This window comes from Eleutherodactylus coqui, chromosome 1 (assembly GCF_035609145.1).
Source record: "Eleutherodactylus coqui strain aEleCoq1 chromosome 1, aEleCoq1.hap1, whole genome shotgun sequence".
NCBI lineage: Eukaryota > Metazoa > Chordata > Amphibia > Anura > Eleutherodactylidae > Eleutherodactylus > Eleutherodactylus coqui.
Window position 1 is genome coordinate 11511279 of NC_089837.1, and position 12489 is coordinate 11523767.

Genomic DNA, 12489 nt, shown 5'->3' on the forward strand with positions numbered 1-12489 from the left:
AGTGAAATGGAAAAGGACCTTGGGGTACTAATCGACTGTAAACTTACCTAGAGCAATCAATGCCAGTCAGCTGCTGCAAAAGCAAATAATGTCTTGGGGTGCAGTAAAAGAGGTATAGGGGTGAGGGAGGAGAACCTTATTCTCCCACTATATAAGGCACTTGTTAGGCCCCACATGGAATACTGTGTACAGTTCTGGACATCGGTGCTCAGGAAATATGTTGCAGTGCTTGAGGGGGTTTAAAAAAGGACAAAAAAAATTAATAAACAAAATGATGGGACTAGAATATCCAGAGAGGGTATCAAAATTAGGATTATTAACCCTAGAAAAAAGATGGTTCAGGGGCGACCAAATAAATATCTATAAACACTAGAGATGAGCGAGCACCAAAATGCTCGGGTGCTTGTTGCTCCAGTCGAACTTTCCGCGATGCTCGAGGGTTCGTTTCGAGTAACGAACCCACATTAAAGTCAATGGGCGACCCGAGCATTTTTGTATATCGCCGATGCTCGCTAAAGTTTTCATTTGTGCAAATCTTCAAAATCTACGAAAGTGATGGAAACGACACAGATACGGATAGGGCAGACGAGGGGCAACATGCTGGGCTGCATCTCAGGCTCCCAGGTCCCATTATTTAGCCACAATAGCGGCAAGAGTGGACCCCCCCCTAACAATTTTTACTTTGGTCAAACCCTCACTAGCAAGGCACACCTTAGCTAAGCACCACACTACCTCCAACCAAGCACAAGCACCGCCTGCGGGACACACCGCTGCCTCTTCTCCTGGGTTACATACTGTCCAATATCCCCCCCCCCCCCCACACACACACACACACACACAAACCTGATCCACAGCGCACACAAGTGTCCCTGCGCAGCCTTCAGCTGCCCTCATGCCACACGCTGGCTGCATAGACACACCACCCTCATGTCTATTTATAAGTGTGTCTGCCATGAGGAGGAACTGGAGGCACACACTGCAGAGGGTTGGCAGAGCCAGGTAGCGACACTCTTTAAAAGGGGCAGGGCGATAGCCCACAATGCTGTTGAGAATCAATGAGAAATTGACATTTGATCTTCATTCCAATCCTGTGCCACATCCATCAGGAGCTGCAAATGTGGGCATCAGTTACATAGCTATGGGGAATCCATAAGCCCACACAGTATTCATTCTGTCTAGGTGTCGCATAGCTCAATCGACAATGCAAGGGGAAAGCCATCTGCACTCTGCACTGTCCCCTACCCAAGTCAGTCTGTGTCTTTGTGCCAGACAGGTCAAACACCGCGATGGGAACTAAGTGTGCACCAACAGCATAGGTGGGTTCTAGGCAACCCAAGACATGAACAATAAATAAATCAGAGCGGCCAAACATGGCAGACTTGCACCACACTGACGACTTAGGCCTCGGCCCACAGCTTCAGCAATCGTAGGCATGAAGCGGACTTCGATGCTAGTTCATCTGCGACAGGCTCATTAAATCAGTTAGCTTTCCTTTCACCACTCCAATGATTGGATTAGCAGGAAAATCTCCACAGCCCCAACCTGGTGTACTTGCACTTTCCCCGGGAGATAGGCCTCAGCCCCCACCCTCCGCAAACGCCAGCATGAAGCGGACTTCAATGCTAGTTCATCTGCGACGGGCTCAGTATATCAGTTACATTTTCTTTCTCTGCTACAATGACTGGATTAGCCAGGAAAAAGTTGCACAGCCCCAACCTGGCACAGTTGCAGTTTCCCCGGGACATAGGCCTCGGCCAACAGCTTCAGCAATCCTAGGCAGGAAGCGGACTTTCACTGCACCCAGGACATAGTCCTCTGCACAATCCCTCAGCAATCGCGGGCCTACAGCGGACTCCAATGCTAGCGTAGCTGTGAACGTCTAATTAGTGCTGTATCACTCCTCTTGTTTGTCCCAATGCAGTGCCCTGGATGGCTGAGCTAACGTGAGATAAAGTACAGGTTGACTTTGGCCCACACTGCATGCCCTAGTCAGTCTGCCTTTTTTCATAGTAACAGGCAGGTACAACTCCGCTATGGGAAGTCTGTGTGCACCCACAGCATGGGTGGCTCCGTGGAACCCACCGACGGTACATAAATAAATCCCATTGCAGTGCCTCAGATAGCTGAGCTAACGTGAGATCAAATACAGGTTGGCTTCGTCCAGCACTGCATGCCCTACTCAGGCTGGCCTTTTTTCATAGTCACAGGCAGGTACAACTCCGCAATGGGAAGTCTGTGTGCACCCACAGCATAGGTGGCTCCCTGGAACCCACTGACGGTACATAAATAAATCCCATTGCAGTGTCCGCGATGGGAAAACTTACTGCACCCATACTATGCACAGACCCCTGTAATATTCCTGTAGCAAAGGTATAAGCGGAACCCAGTAACAGTTATGTGGCAGAAGTCTAGGGAGACCCCAGTAACATTTCTGTAGTTACAGTATAGGCAGAGCCCAGTAACATTTCAGTAGCAGCAATATAGGCAGAAGCCAGTATTAGTAACATTTCAGTGGTAACAGTATAGACAGACCCAAGTAACATTTCAGTTGCAGCAGTATAGGCAGAGCCCAGTAACATTTCAGTAGTAACAGTATAGACAGACCCTAGTAACATTTCAGAAGTAGCAGAATAGGCAGAGCCCAGTATAAGTAACATTTCAGTGGTAACAGTATAGACATACCCCAGTGACATTTGAGTTGCAGCAGTATAGGCAGTGCCCAATATTAGTAACATTTTAGTAGTAACAGTATAGACAGACCCCAGTAACATTTCCGTTGCAGCAGTATAGGCAGAGCCCAGTAACATTTCAGTTGCAGCAGTATAGGCAAAGCCCAGTATTAGGTACATTTCAGTAGTAACAGTATAGACAGACCCAGTAACATTTTAGTTGCAGAAGTATACGCAGACCCCAGAAACATTTATGTAGCAGCAGTATTGGCAGACCCCTGTAACATTTCTGCAGCTGAAGTATAGGCAGACCATTGTAACATTATTGCAGTTACGCTCCTCTCCTTTGGCCCAAACAAGTTTCTCCGATAACTGTGGTAACACGAGAGAAAATACATGATGCGCATTGCTGATCCCCTGACCCCAAAATCAAACCTGTAGATACAAATAAGAGCCAATGGACAAAGGTATAGCCACAGAACAAAAGTGGAAGCAACAACAGCTATGTGGAAAAGCTAGTATTTTCTGAGCCACGAGGGGCATTTGATAGCAATGAAAAGGATATTCTAGGTACTAAAAGTATGAACGCCTCCTCATCTCAATCAGAAATATGGAAAGGCTTCATTCATATGCTTTCTGTTGACCATTTCAAAGTGTTAGCAATGCAAGTTTCTGGCTATACCACTCATCTTTGTCAGGAATTACCAAAGATGATCACAAGTAAAGGCTTCATCAATCAGTCCAAAATCAGTCCGGGAGTATGTTGATCTCAGCTGGCCTGCTTCCACCAAGGATATGTGCCTGCTGCTACTTTGTCTCCAGCCCTGCAGGGATGCTGTGTTCTATAGTCGGCTCTATTCCTACCTCACCTGTACACTAAAATATGTAATTATTAGAGATGAGCGAGCACCAAAATGCTCGGGTGCTCGTTACTCGAGACGAACTTTTCGCGATGCTCGAGGGTTTGTTTTGAATAACGAACCCCATTGAAGTCAATGGGCGACCCGAGCATTTTTGTATGTCGCCGATGCTCGCTAAGGTTTTCGTTTGTGAAAATCTGGGCAATTCAAGAAAGTGATGGGACCGACACAACAACGGATAGGGCAGGCGAGGGGCTACATGTTGGGCTGCATCTCAAGTTCCCAGGTCCCACTGTGAAGCCACAATAGCGGCAAGAGTGCCCCCCCCCCTCCCAACAACTTTTACTTCTGAAAAGCCCTCATTAGCAATGCATACCTTAGCTAAGCACCACACTACCTCCAACAAAGCACAATCACTGCCTGCATGACACTCCGCTGTCACTTCTCCTGGGTTACATGCTGCCAAACCCCCCCTGCATGACCCAGTGTCCACAGCGCACACCAAACTGTCCCTGCGCAGCCTTCAGCTGCCCTCATGCCACGCCACCCTCATGTCTATTTATAAGTGCGTCTGCCAGAGGAAAAGCAGGCACACACTGCAGAGGGTTGGCACGGCTAGGCAGCGACCCTCTTTAAAAGGGGCGGGCGATAGTCCACAATGCTGTACAGAAGCAATGAGAAATCCAATCCTGTGCCACCTCCATCTGGAGCTGCACACGTGGGCAGAGCAATGGGGAACCTATGTGCCACACACTATTCATTCTGTCAAGGTGTCTGCATGCCCCAGTCAGACCGCGTTTTTTTATAAATAGACACAGGCAGGTACAACTCCCTATTGTGAAGTCCCTGTGGACCGACAGCATGGGTGGGTGCCAGGAAGCCACCGGCGGTACATAAATATATCCCATTGCATTGCCCATCACAGCTGAGGTAATGTCATGTTTAATGCAGGTGGGCTTCGGCCCACACTGCATGCCCCAGTCAGACTGGGGTTCTTTAGAAGTGGACACATGTAGTTACAACTCCGTGTGGACCGTCAGCATGGGTGGCTCCCTGGAACCCACCGGCGGTACATAAATATATCCCATTGCATTGCCCATCACAGCTGAGGTAATGTCATGTTTATTGCAGGTGGGCTTCGGCCCACACTGCATGCCCCAGTCAGACTGGGGTTCTTTAGAAGTGGACACATGCAGTTACAACTCCGTGTGGACCGACAGCATGGGTGGCTCCCTGGAACCCACCGGCGGTACATAAATATATCCCCTTGCATTGCCCATCACAGCTGAGGTAGTAATGTCATGTTTAATGCAGGTGGGCTTCAGCCCACACTACATTCCCCAGTCACACTGGGGTTCTTTAGAAGTGGACACATGCATTTACAACTCCGTGTGGACCGACAGCATGGGTGGCTCCCTGGAACGGGTACATAAATATATCCCATTGCAGTGCCCAACACAGCTGATGTAACGTCAGCTTTAATGCAGGTGGGCAAAAAATTAATTGGATTACACTGTAGGCGAGGGCCCCAAAAAATTGGTATACCAACAGTACTAATGTACCTGAGAAAAATTGCCCATGCCCAACTTTGGTTAATGTGGCTTAATTGGTAACTAGGCCTGGAGGCAGCCCAGTTGAAATAAAAATTGGTTGAGGTGAAAGTTTCAACGCTTTAATGAGCATTGAAACGTATAAAAATTGTTTACAAAAATTATATGACTGAGCCTTGTGGGCCTAAGAAAAATTGCCCGTTCGGCGTGATTATCTGAGGTTTCAGGAGGAGGAGCAGGAGGAGGTGGAGGAATATTATACACAGATTGATGAGGCAAAAAGGTCCCCTGTTTTTGATGGGGATAGAGAACGATGCTTCCATCCGCGGGTGCAGCCTACGTATTGCTTAGGTATCGCTGCTGTTCGCTGGTGGAGAAGAGAAGTCTGGGGAAATCCAGGCTTTGTTCATCTTGATGAGTGTAAGCCTGTCGGCACTGTCGGTTGACAGGCAGGTACGCTTATCCGTGATGATTCCCCCAGCCGCACTAAACACCCTCTCTGACAAGACGCTAGCCGCAGGACAAGCAAGCACCTCCAGGGCATACAGCGCGAGTTCAGGCCACATGTCCAGCTTCGACACCCAGTAGTTGTAGGGGGCAGGGGCGTCACGGAGGACGGTCGTGCGATCGGCTACGTACTCCCTCACCATCCTTTTACAGTGCTCCCGCCGACTCAGCCTTGACTGGGGACCGGTGACACAGTCTTGCTGGGGAGCCATAAAACTGTCAAGGGTCTTAGAGAGTGTTCCCCTGCCTGTGCTGTACATGCTGCCTGATCTCTGCGCCTCCCCTGCCACCTAGCCCTCGGAACTGCGCCTTCTGCCACTAGCGCTGTCGGATGGGAATTTTACCATCAGTTTGTCCACCAGGGTCCTGTGGTATAGCATCACTCTCGAACCCCTTTCCTCTTCGGGTATGAGAGTGGAAAGGTTCTACTTATACCGTGGGTCAAGCAGTGTGTACACCCAGTAATCCGTAGTGGCCAGAATGCGTGTAACGCGAGGGTCACGAGAAAGGCATCCTAACATAAAGTCAGCCATGTGTGCCAGGGTACCTGTACGCAACACATGGCTGTCCTCACTAGGGAGATCACTTTCAGGATCCTCCTCCTCCTCCTCCTTCTCCTCAGGCCATACAAGCTGAAAGGATGACAGGCAAACAGCATGTGTACCCTCAGCAGTGGGCCAAGCTGTCTCTTCCCCCTCCTCCTCATCCTCCTCCTCCTCCTCCTCACCGCGCTGAGATATAGACAGGAGGGTGCTCTGACTATCCAGCGACATACTATCTTCCCCCGCCTCCGTTTCCGAGCGCAAAGCGTCTGCCTTTATGCTTTGCAGGGAACTTCTCAAGAGGCATAGCAGAGGAATGGTGACGCTAATAATTGCAGCATCGCCGCTCACCATCTGGGTAGACTCCTCAAAGTTTCCAAGGACAAGGCAGATGTCTGCCAACCAGGCCCACTCTTCTGTAAAGAATTGAGGAGGCTGACTCCAACTACGCCGCCCATGTTGGAGTTGGTATTCCACTATAGCTCTACGCTGCTCATACAGCCTGGCCAACATGTGGAGCGGAGAGTTCCACCGTGTGGGCACGTCGCACAGCAGTCAGTGCACTGGCAGATTAAACCGATGTTGCAGGGTCCGCAGGGTGGCAGCGTCCGTGTTGGACTTGCGGAAATGTGCGCTGAGCCGGCGCACCTTTCCGAGCAGGTCTGACAAGCGTGGGTAGCTTTTCAGAAAGCGCTGAACCACCAAATCAAAGGCGTGGGCCAGGCATGGCACGTGCGTGAGGCTGCCGAGCTGCAGAGCCTCCACCAGGTTACGGCCGTTGTCACACACGACCATGCCCGGTTGGAGGCTCAGCGGCGCAAGCCAGCGGTCGGTCTGCTCTGTCAGACCCTGCAGCAGTTTGTGGGCCGTGTGCCTCTTCTCTCCTAAGCTGAGTAGTTTCAGCACGGCCTGCTGACGCTTGCCCACCGCTGTGCTGCCACGCCGCACGACACCGACTGCTGGCGACGTGCTGCTGCTGCTGACACATCTTGATTGCGAGACAGAGGTTGCGTTGGAGGAGGAGGAGGGTGCTTTAGTGGAGGAAGCATACACTGCCGCAGATACCACCACCGAGCTGGGGCCCGCAATTCTGGGGGTGGGTAGGACGTGAGCGGTCCCAGGCTCTGACTCGGTCCCAGCCTCCACTAAATTCACCCAATGTGCCGTCAGGGAGATATAGTGGCCCTGCCCGCCTGTGCTTGTCCACGTGTCCGTTGTTAAGTGGACCTTGCCAGTAACCGCGTTGGTGAGGGCGCGTACAATGTTGCGGGAGACGTGGTCGTGCAGGGCTGGGACAGCACATCGGGAAAAGTAGTGGCGACTGGGAACTGAGTACACGGGGCCACCGCTGCCATCATACTTTTGAAAGACTCCGTTTCCACAACCCTATACGGCAGCATCTCCAGGCTGATAAATTTGGCTATGTGCACGTTTAACGCTTGAGCGTGCGGGTGCGTGGCGGCGTACTTGCACTCCAACACTTGCGCTAGCGACGGCTGGACGGTGCGCTGAGAGACATTGCTGGATGGGGCCGAGGACAGCGGAGGTGAGGGTGTGGGTGCAGGCCAGGAGACGGTAGTGCCTGTGCCCTGAGAGGGGGGTTGGATCTCAGTGGCAGGTTGGGGCACAGGGGGAGAGGCAGCGGTGCAAACCGGAGGCGGTGAACGGCCTTCGTCCCACCTTGTGGGGTGCTTGGCCATCATATGTCTGTGCATGCTGGTGGTGGTGAGGCTGGTGGTGGTGGCTCCCCGGCTGATCTTGGCGCAACAAAGGTTGCACACCACTGTTCGTCGGTCGTCTGCACTCTTAGTGAAAAACTGCCAGACCTTTGAGCACCTCGGCCTCTGCAGGGTGGCATGGCGCAAGGGGGCGCTTTGGGAAACAGTTGGTGGATTATTCGGTCTGGCCCTGCCTCTACCCCTGGACACCGCACTGCCTCTTGCAACCTGCCTTGCTGCTTCCCTTGCCTCCCCCTCTGAAGACCTGTCCTCAGTAGGCGTAGCAAACCAGGTGGGGTCAGTCACCTCATTGTCCTGCTGCTCTTCCTCTGAATCCTCTGTGCGCTCCTCCCTCGGACTTACTGCCCTTACTACTACCTCACTGATAGACAACTGTGTCTCATCGTCATCGTCCTCCTCACCCACTGAAAGCTCTTGAGACAGTTGCCGGAAGTCCCCAGCCTCATCCCCCGGACCCCAGAAACTTTCCAAAGGTTGGGCATCGGTCGCGACAAACTCCTCAGGTGGGAGAGGAACCACTGCTGCCCAATCTGGGCAGGGGCCCGAGAACAGTTCCTGGGAGTCTGCCCGCTCCTCAGAATGTGTCATTTTCATGGAGCGAGGAGCCTGGGAGGAAGGAGGAGCAGCAGCCAGAGGATTCTGAGTTGCAGCAGTGGACGGCGCAGAACTCTGGGTGGATGATAGATTGCTGGATGCACTTTCTGCCATCCATGACAGGACCTGCTCACACTGCTCATTTTCTAATAAAGGTCTACCGCGTGGACCCATTAATTGTGCGATGAATGGGGGGATGCCAGAAACGTGCCTCTCTCTTAATCCCGCAGCAGTCGGCTGCGATACACCTGGATCAGGAGCTCGGCCTGTGCCCACACCCTGACTTGGGCCTCTGCATCCTCGGCCGCGTCCACGTCCTCTAGGCCTTCCCCTACCCCTCAGCATGCTGTATTACCAGTAATGCAGAAATAGAACGCTGTAATTAAATGTGCCGCTTATTGGCCTGTGGTTGGAGGCTGACTTCGCTTACGGAACGCCAGGAAATAATTTTGCGCAAGCCTGCTGTAACACTTAGCTGGCTGCGTATGAATTTGGAGAACTACTACACCCAGCAGAGACCCAGAACACTGACGACAGTCACAGGCAGCCCAAATAGATTTTTTTCCCAAAATTTTTTTGCAAAGTCCCACTGCCTATATTCAATCAATATGTCCTCTGTCCCTGCCTGAGCACTTCTGGCCCTGGAGTATGTCAAAGAACTGCAGAGTGTTGCACTGTGAACTGCAATACAGCGGTGATTTCACAGCCCAGACAGAGCCAGGAAATAATTTTGCGCAAGCTTGCTGTAACACTTAGCTGGCTGCGTATGAATTTGGAGAACTACTACACCCAGAACAGACCCAGAACACTGAGGACAGTCACAGGCAGCCCAAATAGATTTTTTTCCCCAAATTTTTTTGCAAAGGCCCACTGCCTATATTCAATAAATATGTCTTCTGTCCCTGCCTAAGCGCTTCTGTCCCTGGAGTATTACTGCAGGGCGCAATGCTCTGCACGGCCGATATACCAAAAAAAAAAAGGGCAACATTGCAGAAAGCAGCCTCCACAGTACTGCACACGGTTAGATGTGGCCCTAAGAAGGACCGTTGGGGTTCTTGAAGCCTAAAATACTGCTAACACTTTCCCTATAGCAGCTCCACCAAGATACCACTTTCCCTCCTCTATGTCAGAACGCATCTGTGGCGAGCCACGGGAGGGCCGATTTTTATACTCGGGTGACACCTGATCTCACCAGCCACTCACTGCAGGGGGATGGTATAGGGCTTGAACGTCGCAGGGGGAAGTTGTAATGCCTTCCCTGTCTTTCAATTGGCCAGAAAAGCGCGCTAACGTCTCAGAGATGAAAGTGAAAGTAACCTGAACATCCCGTGGTACTCGTTACGAGTAACGAGCATCTCAAACACGCTAATACTCGAACTAGTATCAAGCTCGGACGAGTACGTTCGCTCATCTCTAGTAATTATTATCAGTATCAACAAGATGGAAGCCACTATTGCTCTACCGGTCGGCTGAATGCTTCAGCTAGGAATAATCGAATACGACCGTGATTGTATTTAGTTGGTTTTCGGAACTGTGGCCAGGATTAGGAGGGACGGGGGGGGAGGGGGGGGCATTCCTATTGTGCCGGTTTAGGTGAAATTCTTGGACCGGCGCAAGACAGACCACAGCAAAAGCATTTGCCAAGAATGTTTTCATTGTTGGAGGAGGAGGAGGGGGAGGGTTTAGAGTAGGTGGCATAGACCGCCGCAGATACCAGAACCGAGGAAGGACCCACAATTCTGGGTGGGGGTAGGACGTGTGCGGTCCCTGGCTCTGACTCGGTCTCAGCCTCCCCCAAATTCACCCAATGTTCAGTCAGGGAGATATAGTGGCCCTGCCCGGCAGTACTTGTCCACGTGTCCGTGGTTAAGTGGACTTTGCCAGTAACCACGTTGGTGAGGGCATGATTGATGTTGTGGGAGATGTGCTGCTGTAGGGCTGGGAAGGCACACCGAGAAAAATAGTGGCGACTGCGGACCGAGTAGAGTGGGGCCGCTGCCATCATGTTTTTGGAGAGCCTCCGTTTCCACAAGCCTGTACGGCAGCATCTCCAGGCTGATCAATTTGGCAATGTGCACGTTTAATGCTTGAGCGTGCGGGTGCTTGGTGGCGTATTTGTGCTTGCGCTCCAACTCTTGCGCTAGCTACAGCTGGACGCTGCGCTGAGAGACACTGCTGGATGGGGCCGAGGACAGCGGAGTCTGCCTGCTCATCAGAATAGCCTTGATGGGTGATATTATTACTAAGGTTGTAACTTGGGAACTAGAGAGTCACATTAACATACAGTAGGTAAAATTCAATCTCTGCAAGACTGCTATAGGTCAGTCTTGTAGAGGATAAATCAGTAGTCATTAAACTCTCTGATAAAGGTGGAACTATTGTTATAATGGATAATGTTGAGTACAAAATCATGTTAGACTGATTGTTCTTGTAGATCCCTGAATACACAATCAGTTCTTAGATCAACAACTAACTGGAGAGACTGCTAGGACACCCACATATTTAAGTACTTGGCCGGAAGTCCCCAGCCTCACAGCCTCATCACCCGGACCCCGGGAACTTTCCAAAGATTGGGTATCGGTCACGACAAACTCCTCAGGTGAGAGAGGAACCATTTTTTCCCAATCAAGGCAGGGGCCCGAGAACAGTTCCTGAGACTCTGCCTACTCATCAGAATGTGTCATTTTCATGGAGTGAGGAGGCTGGGAGGAAGGAGGAGCTGCAGCGAGAGGATTCAGAGTTGCAGCAGTGGACGGCGTAGAAGACTGGGTGGTCGATACATCGCTGGATACATTTTCTGCTATTCACAACAGGACCGGCTCACACACCTCATTTTGTAATAAAGGTCTACGATGTGGACCCAAAAATTGTGATATGAAGCTGGGGACCCCAGACACTTGCCTCTCTCCTAATCCCGCAGCAGCCGGCTGCGATTGACCTGGACCAGGAACTCGGCCTGTGCCCACACCCTCACTTGGACCTCTGCGTCCTCGCCCGCGTCCACGGCCACGTCCTCTAGCCCTACCCCTACCCCTCAGCATGGTGGATTACGAATAGAGCAGACACTGAGCGGTGTAAAAAATGTGTGATTTATTGGCGCGCAGTTGGAGGCAGACAGCGTTTATGTTACACAAACTGCAGCCAGAAATAAATTATATGGAAGGCTTCAAGCAGGCCTAGCTGTGCAATAGTAAGGTACTACAACTCCCAGCAGCCACGGAGTTAAATGCACACAGTCACAGGTAGCCGTAAGAAGGATCGTTGGGGTTCTTGTAGACAGGATTCCACACTACCACTGTCCCTGCCTCACCACCACTCTCCCTATACTATGTAGTACAGACTGCAGCCTGAGAACGCTATAGCCTGCACAGCCCGATATAACAAAACAATTTGTGCAAAACTGCTCCTAGCTGCCACAACAGTAATGCACACAGTCAGATGTGGCCCTAAGAAGGACCGCTGGGGTTCTTGAAGACGCTAACACTATGCTTGAATGAGCAACAGCACCTTCCCTAATCTCTGCCAACGTTTGTCTGAGGCGAGCAGCCGGCGGGACTGCTTTATATACTCAGTGGTCACTTGATCTCGCCAGCCACTCACTGCAGGGGGGTGGGATAGGGCTGGAACGTCACAGGAGGAAGTTGTAATGCCTTCCCTGCATGTCTATTGGCCAGGGAATTGCGCAAAACTTTCAGGGAAGGAAATGGCATTGACTCGAGTACCGCGTGGTGCTCGTCTCAAGTAACGAGCATCTTGATTACCCTAATGCTCGAACGAGCATCAAGCTCGGACGAGTGTGCTCGCTCATCTGTATATACTATGCAAAAAGAAGACCTGGCCGCCAAACGACATGATGGCTCGATAATGTCAAAGCTGATACTGGCATGGATATCACACAACTGAAAAAAGCAGTGCAAAACCGAAAAATATGGAGGGAGGGGGCCTTTAGGATCGCCAAGAATCGTGAACAACTAAATGGCTAACAATAATAAGTGCAAAATAGCGCCATTAAACATATAACTCATTCC

General features: G+C 51.2%; 1 protein-coding gene across 1 annotated transcript in view; it reads right to left on the reverse strand.

The window, feature by feature from the left end:
* The window catches only part of LOC136608862 (vomeronasal type-2 receptor 26-like), a 113040-nt gene that overhangs the window by 43357 nt on the left and 57194 nt on the right, over positions 1–12489 (reverse strand). The gene's annotated exons all lie outside the window — the stretch shown is intronic.